Below are 14,374 nucleotides of genomic sequence, written 5' to 3'. Positions count from 1 at the left end.
GGGAGGGAGGGGGGCACGCAGCGTTCCATTTCCCACAGATGAACAGCTGCTGGGCCAGGCCTGCTGTCTTGAGTGCAGAGAGAGAGAGAGAGAGAGAGAGAGAGTGCAAAGAGAGCAAGAGAGGGAGGGCTGTATGGCAGAGTGAGGCAGTGCGTGTGCTCATGTTTAGGTGAATCCACAGCCCTCTGGCTCACAAGGATAAAGGATCCTCTCCTCTCCAAGGCAGCAAAACAACATTGGCACACTTCTTTTCGCCCCCTCCTCCCCTCTCTCTCTCTCTCTCTCTCTTTATCCACGCTTTCATTGCAAGCGGTATCAGCTCTGAGTTCCGGCATTTTCCCCTCCTTTTGTCCCATTCTTTGTTCTCTCCCTTCCATCTGTCTCCTCACGCCACCTCCAGTCCAGAGAGAAGGAAGGAGCAGCAACGAGTGAATCGGTGGAATCATCCCTCTCGCACACCCAGCCGGTAAGCCAGAACCATCCCTCCTCTCTCTCTCTCTCTCTCTCTCTCTCTCTCTGCATCTTCCCCCCTTTCCCATTCATCCTCCTCCAGCCGCTCTCTCACGCTGACCGGCAGGCGGGATGGGATGGGATGGGATGGAGGGGGGGCACTGGTGGGTTCTTAACCTGGCAACCACGTCCCCGTCCCACCCCAGACCGGTATATTTGATGTCTACGTCGGCAAGCTAGAGTCGGCGGGGCTTGGCCAGAGGCACGGAGGTTCAGGAGGAGAGAGGGAGGGAGGCAGGGTGGATACAGAGACGGCTGCCGAGTGAGGAGGACACAGTGAAGAGGCTAGAAGAGGACTGATGGCTGGTGGTTGAGGATGGGACAGAGATGGGAGGGGGTTTGACTGTGGACTGGTGCTGGTGTGTGCATAGTGGGTCATGTTGCTGGGGTACGGCTTGGTGCTGATTTAGCCAGAATACATCAGCTTCCATACAACTTGCCCTCTTTCTCTGCAGTGCATAGCGGCGTGAGCACGCAGTCGCACAGGCGCACGCATGCACACGCACGCACGCACACGCACGCACACACACCTCAGCATGTTTGAGCAGTAAGTCTAGGGGAGCCATTCAGCTCTATAGTGTACATAAGCGTGTCTGTGTGTGAGTGTGAGCCCATGAGGCAATAAACATGCATGACAACACATCGTGTGTGTGTGTGTGTGTGTGTGTGTGTGTGTGTGTGTGTGTGTGTGTGTGTGTGTGTGTGTGTGCGATAATAGAGTGGTCACAGTGCATATGTGACCTAGAACCATCGGCCCACATGCACCATATATCACATGAATGTGTTTATGATTGAGTGTGTTGTGTGTCGTGCTGTTACGTGTGTATGTGAGTGAGTGCAGAGTGAGAGTGTGTGTGTGTGTGTGTGTGTGTGTGTGTGTGTGTGTGTGTGTGTGTGTGTGTGTGGACACTGCATGTCAAGCATGTGTCTGTGCAATTCGGGTCCATTATCGCATCCATTATATCACCTACGGTTAATGTCAATATGCCAGGCACTCATCATGGGGCATATAAGAGAGAGAGAGGATGTGGGAGTGTGTGTGTGCGTGGGCGCGAGCGAGGGTGTGCATTTCCGCGTGTGCTTGTGCGAGTAGCCGAGCACTCTCTGCAAACACCCAGCTAAAAACAATAGCCCCCCCCCCCACACACACACACACACGGCTGAGCAGGAGGGGTGGGTGCATGCGGCTAGAGAGAGGTGATGGTGGGAGGGATATAAGGGAGGGAAGGAGAGAGAGAGAGAGAGAGAGAGAGAAAATGAATGGCAGGGTGAATGAATGAGGGCTCAACGTTGGTTTTCAATACGTTACGAGAGAGAGGAACAGAGGGAGAGGTGCTGTGTATAAGTGGGTGACCATTTTTCTCTAGCACAGGGCAGAAAGCAGAAGCGGCACCATGGGTGAAGCTAGCATGCTACCATGTGACTCTGCAGGTCTGAGCATTTCTTTGTGTGAGAGAGAGGTTAAGGGATGAGAGAGAGAGAGAGAAGGTGACAGGCCTACAGTATATAAACAGATAACTATACTGTAGGTTAGGTGGAGACAGAGATACAGGGGCAGTCATTCTGGAAAGATATATGCTGTGCTCTTCACAGAGTCCGGGTCTAATCCACATGAGTGGATTAAATTGACGATTTTACTGCCATGCCGACTTTACGATGGATCATAACAACACGCGTGCACGCTGTGCGCACTGCACGGATGCTTTTATCGTGCATGTTCCACGTGAAAAACATGCCACATTATCAATCACACAAACTGTGTACATAATACTTGGATTGGATACTTAAGGCAGGCCTCTTTCAAAAATAGCAGATCTACAAGCTCGCGATGCTTTGCATCGTGAGCCATGACAGTGCTTGTAGAGTTGCCGTTTTCCACTTTCAGATAATTCAATAACCCTTGTCTTACATGACCTGTGTACACTATATGCATACTGGTTGTAATAGGCATTGGCACAGCCAGGATGCTAATAGACAGTAACACGGGTTGTATATATTTGGTCACGACTAGCACAGCTCCCTCCACAAGGCCTACATGGCATTAACGTGTGCATAAATATGTAGATCATGCCCCACTTTGTATGAATGAATGAATAGTAATGCACATTGAAACAGCTAATGTGTGTTCACAGTATGTCAATATGAGTGTGTAAATATGCGTGTGTTTTTTCCTGTCTGAAATGGAACGATGGCCGCTAATATATCTATGGTATTTACTCCCGCTGTTGCTAGGACACTCCCTTTGAACATTTTAACCGAGGCTTTTCATTGGCTCACGGTGGTGATGCAAGATTCTCTCCAGCCCACACTCCCCTCCCCACCCCCAAATCTTTCCCGAGCACCCATGGAAACATGGCCGTGTGCATCTTTCGCGCACACTCCTCCACCATCACTCTCCTCTGTCTCTCATACAATTTTACTGTCCCTCTCTCCCTCGACAGCTCTCCCTTTTCTCTCTCTCTCTGTCTCTGTTCATTAATCTTTCTCCTTCATTAAGTCCATCCTCTCATTAGTTCCTCAAACATCTCTCTTCTTTCCTCTGCTTCTCCTTGGACTTTGTAGCCTCAGCATTTTCTAGAAACTTCCGTCTCCCCCGGCCAATAAAATGCTTGCCAACAGAATGTTTTGTTTTTTAGGGGGTGCTTTATTATTTCAGATAGGCCAGTGTAGAGACAGGTAGAGAGGAGTCGTAACAAGGAGCATTATTATGGTCTAGCTGAGCTACCAATCACACCCCAACATGGTTTCTTCCTTTCTTTTAAGTAGTGGCCTCTTATAATGCCACAAAAGTAAACAACAATAATTTCTCCCATTGTTTTGAGCAGGATCAGCACAGCACTATATGTCTCTCACCCACATTACTCACATTATTCTGCACTACCGAGGGTACAGTATCTTAGCGTCTTTAACCCTAATGTCCCTATTCTGGGCATAGGCGAACATTTTGGCAAAAATCTACAATCTTTCATCGTGTTGCAGCACGCCGCATTGTGAGTTTGTAGATCCATTAATGTCGGCTAAAAGATTTGGTGTGCGTGTGTGTGTGTTGGAGGGGACCCTGGTCAACACGGTATAAATACAGGGTTTAGTAGCCAAGTAGCACTAGCATGTGTCAGGATTATCAGATTTGACGAGGCAGAAACTGGCATAGGGGAAGGCAGATCTCTTCATGCTCTTTCATTCGCCTAGACATTTCCTCCACCTTCTCTCACTTAATTTATAATAATAATTTAGTTCCTGCTCATTTGGGGTATTTTTGTCAGTGTACATTTGCACATACGTGAAATTTGTTCTCTGCATTTTCACCCATCCTCATCAGGAGCAGTGGGCTCTAGTAATAGAGCACCAGCCACCCGGGGAGCAGTTAGGGAGGGTCTTGCTCAGGGACACTTCGTCTGGGTGGACGGAGAGGGTGGTGGGCGAAACTGGGGACCTTCTGAAGGCCTATTCATAGTCCAGTGTTAGGTGATAAGGTGACCAAAAACAGAGAGATGTGTTTGTGTGAGCGGTGACCACTGCGGCGTGACGTCATGTTGTAGTTTTCGGTGGTCACCCTTTCACCTAAAACTAGTATGAATAGGCCTTAAAGGGCCACGTCACCCCTTTTGCAACCATGATCTTATATTGTAATGATGTTTAGGACACAAGAAACACTTCCCTGGGGTTTTTATGTGGTGAAATATGTGTTTTTATATAGTTTAGTCATGACTCATGACGCCATCTTCATGACCAAGATTTGTCATGAAAATGAGGTCTCACTTCCTTCCTGGACTACAAGTCACACCTCCATGCAGCCTCCCCCCTCTCCACAAGGAGGGGCAGTGCACCAAAGCATTATGGTCATTGTAGGAATTCAGCAATACGGCCAAACCCTAGTCAAACACACAGACTTCATTATTTTTCTGGCCATAGTGTGCACATTTCAAATTGTGCTACTGTTATCAGATAATACATTTGAGAAGGTGTCCCCAAAAGAAAACCACGAAAAGAAAGTCACCAGCTACTACGTCACTGACACGCTGCAACACGCTGCAACACACACTGCAACAACACACTAACACGTCACACACTTACCCTCCGCGTCGTTGGTTCCCTATCTCCTCATGTCGCGCCGCACGGCCACACTCAACACCAGCCGCGTAAAAATTGTCATCGCACTGCCACTAAAGCCGGCTCCCGTCCACACTCGCAAACAATATCTATATCAATAATAAACACAAACACGCCACAAGCACCGACACCCCCGCCTAATTTGTTGCCACGTCTATGAAAACAAGCACAGAAAAAATGCCATTCAACACGCTACTTACACACACTACCACTCGCTTACAATACGCGGACCTGGCAACACTACATTCCCTCTCCCATTTGCTCACAGCCCACCACGTGACCCACACAGGGAGGGAGACGATTGCGTGATGCTTCTATGTACAGGATTCTATAGGTCACCACTTTTGGTGTGACACACACACGGCTTCTGTTGGTAACAAGACAACTCACCCCTTTTCCGTTTTCCTCCCGGAATTTTCCCCAGTGAGGGGTGGGAGAGGCTGGACAGCAGACGGCTGGACTTTGAATTTCTCTAACTATAAACATTCACGACAGCAGACAGCCTAAGTACAAATATATTTATGAAAAGCTACTACAGTGAAGTCTGTTCACAGAAGTTGTTGTAGGCTATGTGGGTATTAAAGTAGATAAGACGCGTCAAATGGAGTCTGTACGGCTGGAGATAAACGGACACATGACGTCGGTGGGAGAGCAGATTTTGTGTGTTTCTCTGCTTCTGTTTACTATGCGTTGTCAACACGTGCTGAGTTGACAAACATTGACCGATTTCGGAGAAGACTGATAGTTTATCCTTTAGTAATTAGGCTGTGGAAGTATTCACACTAGGCAACTTTGGCATTTATTGGCATTGGCACTTTGGGGAGAAAAGGAGGAGGAGGAGGTGATCAAGCTCCACAACACCACATTGGCAGGTAGGCTCAAGGCTGCATTTATTTTCCTTCTTTTTCCTCTCGAGGCTGCATGGGATGATGTGAACCCCTCCAGCAGGCTAGGGAGCACCGCTCCGGTTAGCGGCAAATGACCGCGGGGTGCGGGTTGCCAGGTTTTTTTATAAGTAAAGTATTTACATTCAATTAAACAAATATATATATATAATACATTTTAATTTACGTCATATTTAGCGGCATTTCCACCTAATTTCTCTGTTCTTTGTCAATGGCAAATATTGAGACGTGTGGGGACTAAAGCTGTATATAGGAGGGCCCTCAAACACATTATTTGATAACTTTTCATCGTGCTCCTAAAAAAAAATGTGTGCTACTAGCCGCGATTACATACACAGTTAAAATAATAAGAAAATTGCGCCAACGACTGCGTCGACACCTGGCGTGGAACAAACGGGACGAACCGAGGCGCATATATGGATAACAACAACAACACTACACGTGCGCTGCAACACCAAACAGCTGCATACAGCGCGTGTCACTGTGCACTTCTGTATCTGTGGACTTCTGTATCGCAACGCGGGGCAACGCAACTCTGGGATGAGCGGGCCGAAGGCCCGCGAAATTCTAGTCTACTACAAATACTATTACCATTGAGTGACTGCAGGTTCTTCCAGTGGTGAAATGTCCCTTTAAGTCTCAGACGGCCTCTCAGGCAATTCACTTCATTGCTGTTAATTTCACAGCTAGCTGCTGTGCTTTCACATCACAATGCATAGTATGTGTTAGTTGAGGCACACAACCTTTTGTTCTTAATTGAATTGGGTAAATAATTATATAGGTCAGGAAATTGGTGGCTGGGGGTGTGGCTATTTTATGGGTTGGGGTGATTGGATGTATGCAAAGAAGTAAAGGCCAGGGAAGTAAAGGATTGTGGGGGTTAAAGGGAGGGACTGAAGGACAGTAAAGGAGGGTGAATTGTGGATATTTGGCTAAGGTAAGCATTTCAACTAAAGCAACGTGTAACTTTGGTGAAACCTTTTTTTTTGTTATTGCATAGCTACTTGGGCATGTTATAAATCCAAATATTGCTTACGTGCCCTTCTACAAGCAAGGAACCATAAGTATCAACTCTATTCTATGGGTTAAGTGTCCTACTCAGGGAAAAATCGACCTGAAGCCTGAAGGAGCCGAGGATGGAACCGGGGCTGCTGTAACTATACTGCCACCAAAAATCTCACTGCACAGTTAAACGTGTCTCAAAGTCACAGGTGAAATGGCTGTATTCATGTTATATTACCCGTGATAACGCACAACAAGTGCTAGGTCACCAATTTACGTAAGCCAGCAGGCAAATCATTGTACAGTACAGTACAGTACAGTACAGTACAGTACAGTACAGTACAGTACAGTACAGTACAGTACAGTACAGTACAGTACAGTACAGTACCAGAACTTGTTTTTGTATAAAATAGCTTTGCTTTGTTCGCATCTGTTTGTGTGCCATGAACATTTTGCGTCGAATCGCTCGCTTCCATTTCACAGAGTGCAAAAGCAACAAATAAAAAACATAATGGACTTGCGTATATCACGGCCAGACAAGCTTCTCCATCTAGAATCTCTCGTTTCCACATGACAGTATCCCATCACCTTTTTCTGTCACCCTGGAAGCGATGTCACCTCACCACATCCAATCATGATGTGTAATGATCTCCGTGTAGCTGGTGGTGTGTGTGTGTGTGTGTGTGTGTGTGTGTGTGTGTGTGTGTGTGTGGTGGTAACCCCAGCTGATAATAAAACACAGGAATGCTGTGTAATGTCATGTGTTTTGTAATCACTGTCTGCAAGGTGCTATTCTTCACCCTTAAAATCACACCTGTGTGAAGTAAGTGGTGCAACTCCGTGTGGCGGTCCCCGGGGGGTCCCCGGAACTTCCAGACCCACAGGGTGCCCACGTCCGAAACGGTTGAGAAATGACAGTTACCGTGTGGGGGTCTCCAGGGGGTCCCTCTACTGTACTGTACTGTCACACCCGAAATCATCATATATACAGTTAATGTGTGTGTGTGTGTGTGTGTGTGTGTGTGTGTGTGTGTGTTAGGCTGCGCAACAGCGACACTTGGTTGTGAAAACAAAACGCTATTTTCGTGCTCGGACAGACACACATAGCTCCTTAACCCATTTTGGGCGGGAACCCCTTTTGGTGTTTTAAGCATTATGTAATGCTTTAGCTATTGAAATATAGCAGATCTACAAGCTCATAGCGCGGCACCGCGTTATGAGCTTGTAGGTCTGCTATTTTTGAAGAATCGTGAAAAGTGACATGAAAGTGTTTGAGAACGACTGACATAGAAAACAGTCAAGATTTAGAAGACATTTGCAGAATCGTTCCCAGGTCAAAATGGGTTAAAGATGGAGTGCCGTGATTCTTTTCCACCCTAAAACATGATCATCAGGTCTTATTGTTACATAAGGACGTATAACTTTTTCAAAAAAGTGTACAGTATTTGTTAAAATGTTGTTTTTATGTGGGCACCAGTTCATTAAGTATGCCTGGTTTGCATGGTGGGTGGTGATGGGTGGTGGTGGGTGGTGATCCACCTGAACTGAAGCCACACCCACATCTGTAGTTGTATGATAAAGAGGGAGGGGTTAGGTGAGGGTCTGATAGTGTGATGTCACTATATTACTGTTTATTTCATTGCCCGTTTGACTGTCAAGGGTTCAGCCCACAGGAAGAAACCCTAAATACAAAGTTAATACACCATTGCACATAAAAACGACTCCAGTGTGTCTAGTGAAGTACTGTCACCTCATAGACACATGAAAAACTGGACAAACAAGCTGTGATTCAGCCAGTGATTCACCCGTGGTTGAAAGACTAAGAGCTGCATCAGAGCGTCACATGGGTCAACGGTGTGTCATCGGAAGTAGGAGAAACTCTCCCAAATTACTTTGGATAACATGTCACTATGTTTGAGGCCAGAGAAAATTGAATGGGCAATAATGTACAGTTGGAGGCCATCGATATTGTCCTTTTCTTTTTGATGAGGTTTGCGTGATCTGCGCAAAAGGACAGTTAACCCATTTTGGGCGGGAACCCCTTTTGGTGTTTTAAACATTATGTTATAATTTAGCTATTGAAAAATAGCAGATCTACAAGCTCATAGCGCGCCACCGAGTGGCGCGCTACGAGCTTGTAGGTCTGCTATTTTTGAAAAATCGTGAAAATATTTATTTCAGAAAACTGGAGGATTTAGAAGGATTTTTTAAAATTTTGAGGTCAGGCCTAAATGGGTCAAATGATAAGGGACAATATCGGTGGCACCCAACTGTACTAGTATTCTACAACAGTGATGCTGAACCTTTATTCACATAATATATTGGACCCCCAGCAAACTCCTCAGCGTTAATTTAACTCTTGAGAGACTGTGCAAATGAAACCAAATAGACCTGTAAAGGGTACAGCTTGTTCCAATTGTAACACTCTCTCTTTTACAGACCTGCAAGGGTTAATTTAGTTGCTAAGTATATCAATCATTGAACTGGGGATACCCCACAATCCCTTTAAGTATATCAATCATTGAACTGGGGATACCCCACAATCCCTTTTAGAACCAGTGTTCCACAACTCTATTAAAACGGTTCATTATCTGTAATATATTCCATAATGTGTCCCTCTCTAATCTATATTTTCACAATTCTTGGGAATACATTATCCCCAATTTATCTACACACAGTTAATCCTATTGACTGGCCTAATTTGTCACTGCATGAGCTCTGTATTCTCATTGTTTGTTTGTCTGTTTTCACTTTTCACAGAACCTTTGTATCAATGCTTTACTAGCGTTATATTCACTGAGGGTCAAAGACCTGAGATGAGGAGAAGAAGCGGTATTGGGGTCAGGCCGTGGGGCAGGTTTTGGGAGCGTCATCATTGTATCTGATCCTCTCTACCTAATCCTGTGGTTTAATCCAGTCGTGTTAGGAATCAGAGATTATTCCGTTGAAACTGAGCTGATCCCATTATAGGGGCACAGGGTGGCACCACAGGAGGTAGCAGGTGGTAGAGGCCCAGTGCCTGCATTTAACAATGTTCTTTTCAAAGATGATTTAAGACCAGTTTGTTCACTTAGATAGGATAGGCCAGGGGCATTGCAAATTATAAAAAAGTAGGTTATTGTGGGCCAACAATGTTGATGGGATATGATGAATCGGACAGATCCGTCTTGGTCACATGAATATAGAGATAATGCGATTTGCGTGACGTTTGGACAAAATCTGTAGGAGCAATATTAAAAACCAAATAAATAAATAAAGCAAAATTCAGGGAAGAGGTTCTGCTCTGGCATCCAGGGAGTGTGCGTTCACAGTTTCGCTGTGAACGGCCCAGCGGTGCCGGAGATTAGCTGCTAACAGACAGACGGACGGACGGACGGACACGGTGCAAAACACCTGGCTTTGGCCTGGCGGAGACAATTATGTGGTCAACTCTCCAGCCAGTTACTGGCATGCCACATCCAAGCTAACAGGACGACACTGAACAATGTACACTTTGGGGATTTGTAGTTACAGAGGTGGGGGAAATATAGATGGGAACAATACAGATGGCTACGTGATCAGGGAAACAAAAATCATCATGTTATTTTAAACCTAGGCTTGATTAAGATCTCAGATTTTGTAGGATAAGCAGAACTACTTATACTGTAGATAGATAGAATACTTTATTAGCAGTTTAAAGAATTACAACAGTGTCATACATTTTTCGAAAACACCAACGTGGACTATACACACAAAAATCGCTTCCATCGCTGGGGTGAGTGACAAGGCAAAACTGTGTTTTTTCCGATGGGTTGTGAACCAAAAACGTATATAGAAAGGTTTATCGTAAAATCGGAAACGAAATGTATTAAAACATAGCCAGAGGTATGTGCACTGGATAATATTTAACAAACACGACAGATAACAGCTTTTGTTGGTCATGTTTGTACTACTGAGTACAAGAAGCTTAGTTTAAAGTGGACAGTATTGATGAGTCAACCATGTGTGACCCCCCCCCCCCCCTCCCCCCCTCCCACTATATGGAACAGCCTTCAATCCACTTTTCACTTCAACTTTCCCTTTTCTTTCTGAGAAAGCAAACTTGGGATCAGAGGTTAGCACTTGACAGATCAATAAGACTATTAGAGCATGCCATGGATGGATGTTATTACTTTGACACGGCAGGAAACACAGACTTATTTCAAAGCTTTCTCCTATGAGAATGCCTGGGAACGAGGTTAGCTGAGCTGAGCTTGTAAACAGGAATAGGTTATAATTTGACACTTTTAGTGATAAATGAATTCTGTGGATTTTGTGGTGCGCAAAATAAGCGCACCAAATAAATTCTATTCAATCCTGCAACAAATGATACGACGGCTATCATTTGAATTTCACTTGGTTAGCTTACTGAGGTCTACTGTACAACATTTGAATGAATACATTTCTGTGAGAAACTGAGCTCATCCTCCATCATATCACTTCATGGTTGCTCGGTTGCGCATAGAAACGACTGAAAGTCCAATTACACCCAGTTAACATCCCTGCTGCGTGAGTCGCGATGAGTGATTCTTTATCCACTAAGACAAAGCGACAGGCTGGATACAATCACTTCCTGCTTCTTTGAACCGTTGTGGCAGACTTTGCTTAGTTCTCTCTCTCTCTCTCTCTCTCTCTCTGCGACTTTGATGGAGAGACAAGGGTAAATATCTCAGTGTTAGTATGAGATTATGTTTGATACCGTCTCTGAGGACGAATTCCTACAGATATCATGGTACACTGGTTATCAATCAGATCAATCGCTGGCCGCTAACGTCGATAGTTAGCTGAACTGCCTGCCCTCTGGCTTCATTTAAAATCAATGCCACCAATTCGGTGTCTTAAAAGAGAGAGAGAAAGAGGGAGATGGAGCACTCCAGTTATGAAATAAAGAGGTAAATTATCTTCTTAGCATGAATATCTCAATTGATGCTCCTGTTACATTAATTATCCAGGACAGATGCATGATAAGAATCATTTAGACCAGGCAAGATACCTGCAGGTAGGGCTGGGCGATGACTTCAAATCAATAACACATTTCAAACCTTTGCCTCCAACATGATTAATGAACGATTATTTCAAACAAATGGATAAAATAGCAGATCTATGAGCTCATAACTTGCTGTGAGCTTGTTGATCGGCTATACGGCGAAGGAAATAAATCACACCCGTGTGAAGTGAGGGGCGCAGACGCACTCATCATCATACATCATCTCATTCCGGCCAATCACAATTAGGACAATGTGTTGGGACATAGTTTGTGTTTACACGCACACTAAAAGCTGGACATAGGAGGGTCTAGTGCCCCTCAAAAAAAAAAAAACTTGCTTCTCGATTAGTCGGTTGAAAATGTTCTAAATATCAGTTTCAATAATTGCCCAGCCCTACCTAGTACCGACAGGTAATACAGTGTTTCTCAGTGTGCGACTGAGGGGCCAAATTTAGCGTAACACAGCCCGGTGTCACTGCTCGTGTCTGACCAGGTTCCAGTTCTGCTGTGAGCACACTCACTGCAGGGTTCCTGCCAACCATGCTTATATCATAGTGTTTGATCAGTCGAACTGGCTGGTTTACAAACATGCCTGTCTGTTTGCAACCATCCCACCGACCCACATGCGCGCACGCACACACACAAAACAACTGAATCAACCGTGGGCACCTCCAAATACAGAGCAAGGCGAGAATTCCCATTGATCTACACACCAGGGACTGTTAACCAACACGCAGACTTTTTTTCCCCATCTCATTATCACCAAACTCCTATCATTTATTTTCTCCCTCAGCTTGAGCCAAGCCTCGGCTCACACGGAGCTACAGTATATCTTTCATACCTCAGAGCATCGCTAGCCTCATCTACTCATCATCCCACTGGGATGGAGAGGATGTGTATTATATATTTTTCTTGCCATGGGAGAGAGAGACACTGCAGCGGCAGCATGATGAAGCATCATCTCCGTCAAGGACACGGGTCCTCCTTCTCCCAGTCTGTGGAGAATGGATGACCTCCACGCACGGATCTGAATATAGATTCTAGGTCACACAGAGGTTAGAGGCCATTCATTCATTCTCCATGGTCAAGAGCTAATAGCTGGAGAGAAAGGGAGGGATAGATATAGAGGGAGGGGAGGCTTGAAAGTGAGACATTTGAGTATCATTGCCTAGTGAAATAGTATGTGGAGGCATAACCTAACAGTCGTCTCAGATGAGTGGAGTGAATCAGGGACAGACAGACAGACAGAAAGAAAATCTGAAGACAAAAGCGACATAGGAAGACAGCGGGACCCCAGGGGATGCAGTTGATAATGTTATCTGCTTTTATGTTAGTCCCCCTGTGAATTACTCTTTGAATACGCACGCACGCACGCACACACACACACACACACACACACACACACACACACACACACACACACACACACACACACACACACACACACACACACACACACACACACACACACACACACACACACACACACACACACACACACGCTCATTTTGAATAGCCAAAGTATAAAGTAATTATGGATAAAGTGATAAAAATGATTGTGACGCTATTAACTAATTATGATGACTGTGCACACAGGCGCAGCAGCAGTTCCTCTTGCTAGCAGCTTATATATCCAGCACTGCAAAGCATAGACACATCTTCAGAGGTTAAATCACACATACAACAGCAGCAGGAACGAGCTAAAGTGATGCTGAACGCTGCCATTTCTTTTCATTTTATCCGGAAGTTCAACTGTTATTCCAGGCTTTGAAAGGCCCTGGAGCAAAACCATGGTATTAAAATATTAATGGCTACATTCAATGAGCTATCAATCTTGGTGGTGGATTAAAAGCAGAGCTATATAGGCTAGGTCTACTTCTTTTATTTTTACAGTACATATAATTATGTATACACACACCATAATATGCAAATGCATCACTACCATTTAATTATACAAAATATGCAAGTCCTTAGATTTACAGTACACATATTATCATCTCCTCTCAAGTAAGCGAGCCATTGAAATGTATCTTCCTTGACCCCAATGCTTTTATTTACTTTAGAAGTAGATCATGCTTTAGTACATTTTCAATCTGTCAGACAATGTGTCTATAGAGCGTCGCAGTCCCGCCCCCTTTCAGAACGACGAGGGCCCAGGATATATTTCCCCATTCATTTTCCCCATAGACATTTCAAAAAGTATTTATTTAAAAACATTTTAAGCCTCATACAAAGCCAACTCGAGTTGTGACAAAATATGACAACAAACACAATGTTTTGGGCCGATCAAATTTTAGTAAGAAGAAAAACAATACAAAAGGAGCTTTTTTTTCTTCTAATTATTTGATCTGCACAAAACATTGTGTTTATTATTGTCATGATTTGTCACGATCCGAGTTGGCTTTGTCCGCGGCGTAACCGTTTTTAAATAAATACTTTTTGAAAAGTCTATGGGGAAAATGAACAGGGAATTGTTTCCTGTTCGTAGGGGGCGCGACACTCTATGCCAGTGGTTTTAAACCAGTGGTCCTGGCTGACCACCTGGGTGATCCTTGAAGGGATTCCAGGTGGTCCCCAGCTAAATGATGGAAAGTTGGTTTAAGCGTAAAATTAAACCAACCAAATGGACTTTGGTTGGTTTGGTTGGTTTAATTTTACGCTCTCAAGAGTTATATTATTGTTAAACATCTGCATTTAATTTACAAGAAGTCTATACAATTAGAGAATGTAGAGGAATTGTTATTTTGATCAACTCCTAATGGTACCAACATCAACATAGCATGGAACTGTGGACAAAACCTTATCCAACGATTACAAAATTCTTTAGGGTCTGCAAGGCTAA

General features: G+C 44.6%; 1 protein-coding gene across 1 annotated transcript in view; it reads left to right on the top strand.

The window, feature by feature from the left end:
• Positions 1–209: 209 nt before the first annotated feature.
• The window catches only part of fam49al (family with sequence similarity 49 member A, like), a 45,320-nt gene continuing 31,155 nt past the window's right edge, over positions 210–14,374 (top strand). Inside the window, exon 1 of the mRNA XM_079522170.1 lies at positions 210–466. The gene's annotated coding sequence lies outside the window, so the exon portion shown is untranslated. The remainder of the gene's footprint in view (positions 467–14,374) is intronic.

The sequence above is a fragment of the Electrona antarctica genome (genome assembly GCF_951216825.1).
Source record: "Electrona antarctica genome assembly, chromosome: 15".
In the NCBI taxonomy this organism is placed as follows: domain Eukaryota; kingdom Metazoa; phylum Chordata; class Actinopteri; order Myctophiformes; family Myctophidae; genus Electrona; species Electrona antarctica.
Note: the sequence above shows the minus strand (reverse complement) of the source record. Positions and strands in the feature narration are given on the sequence as shown.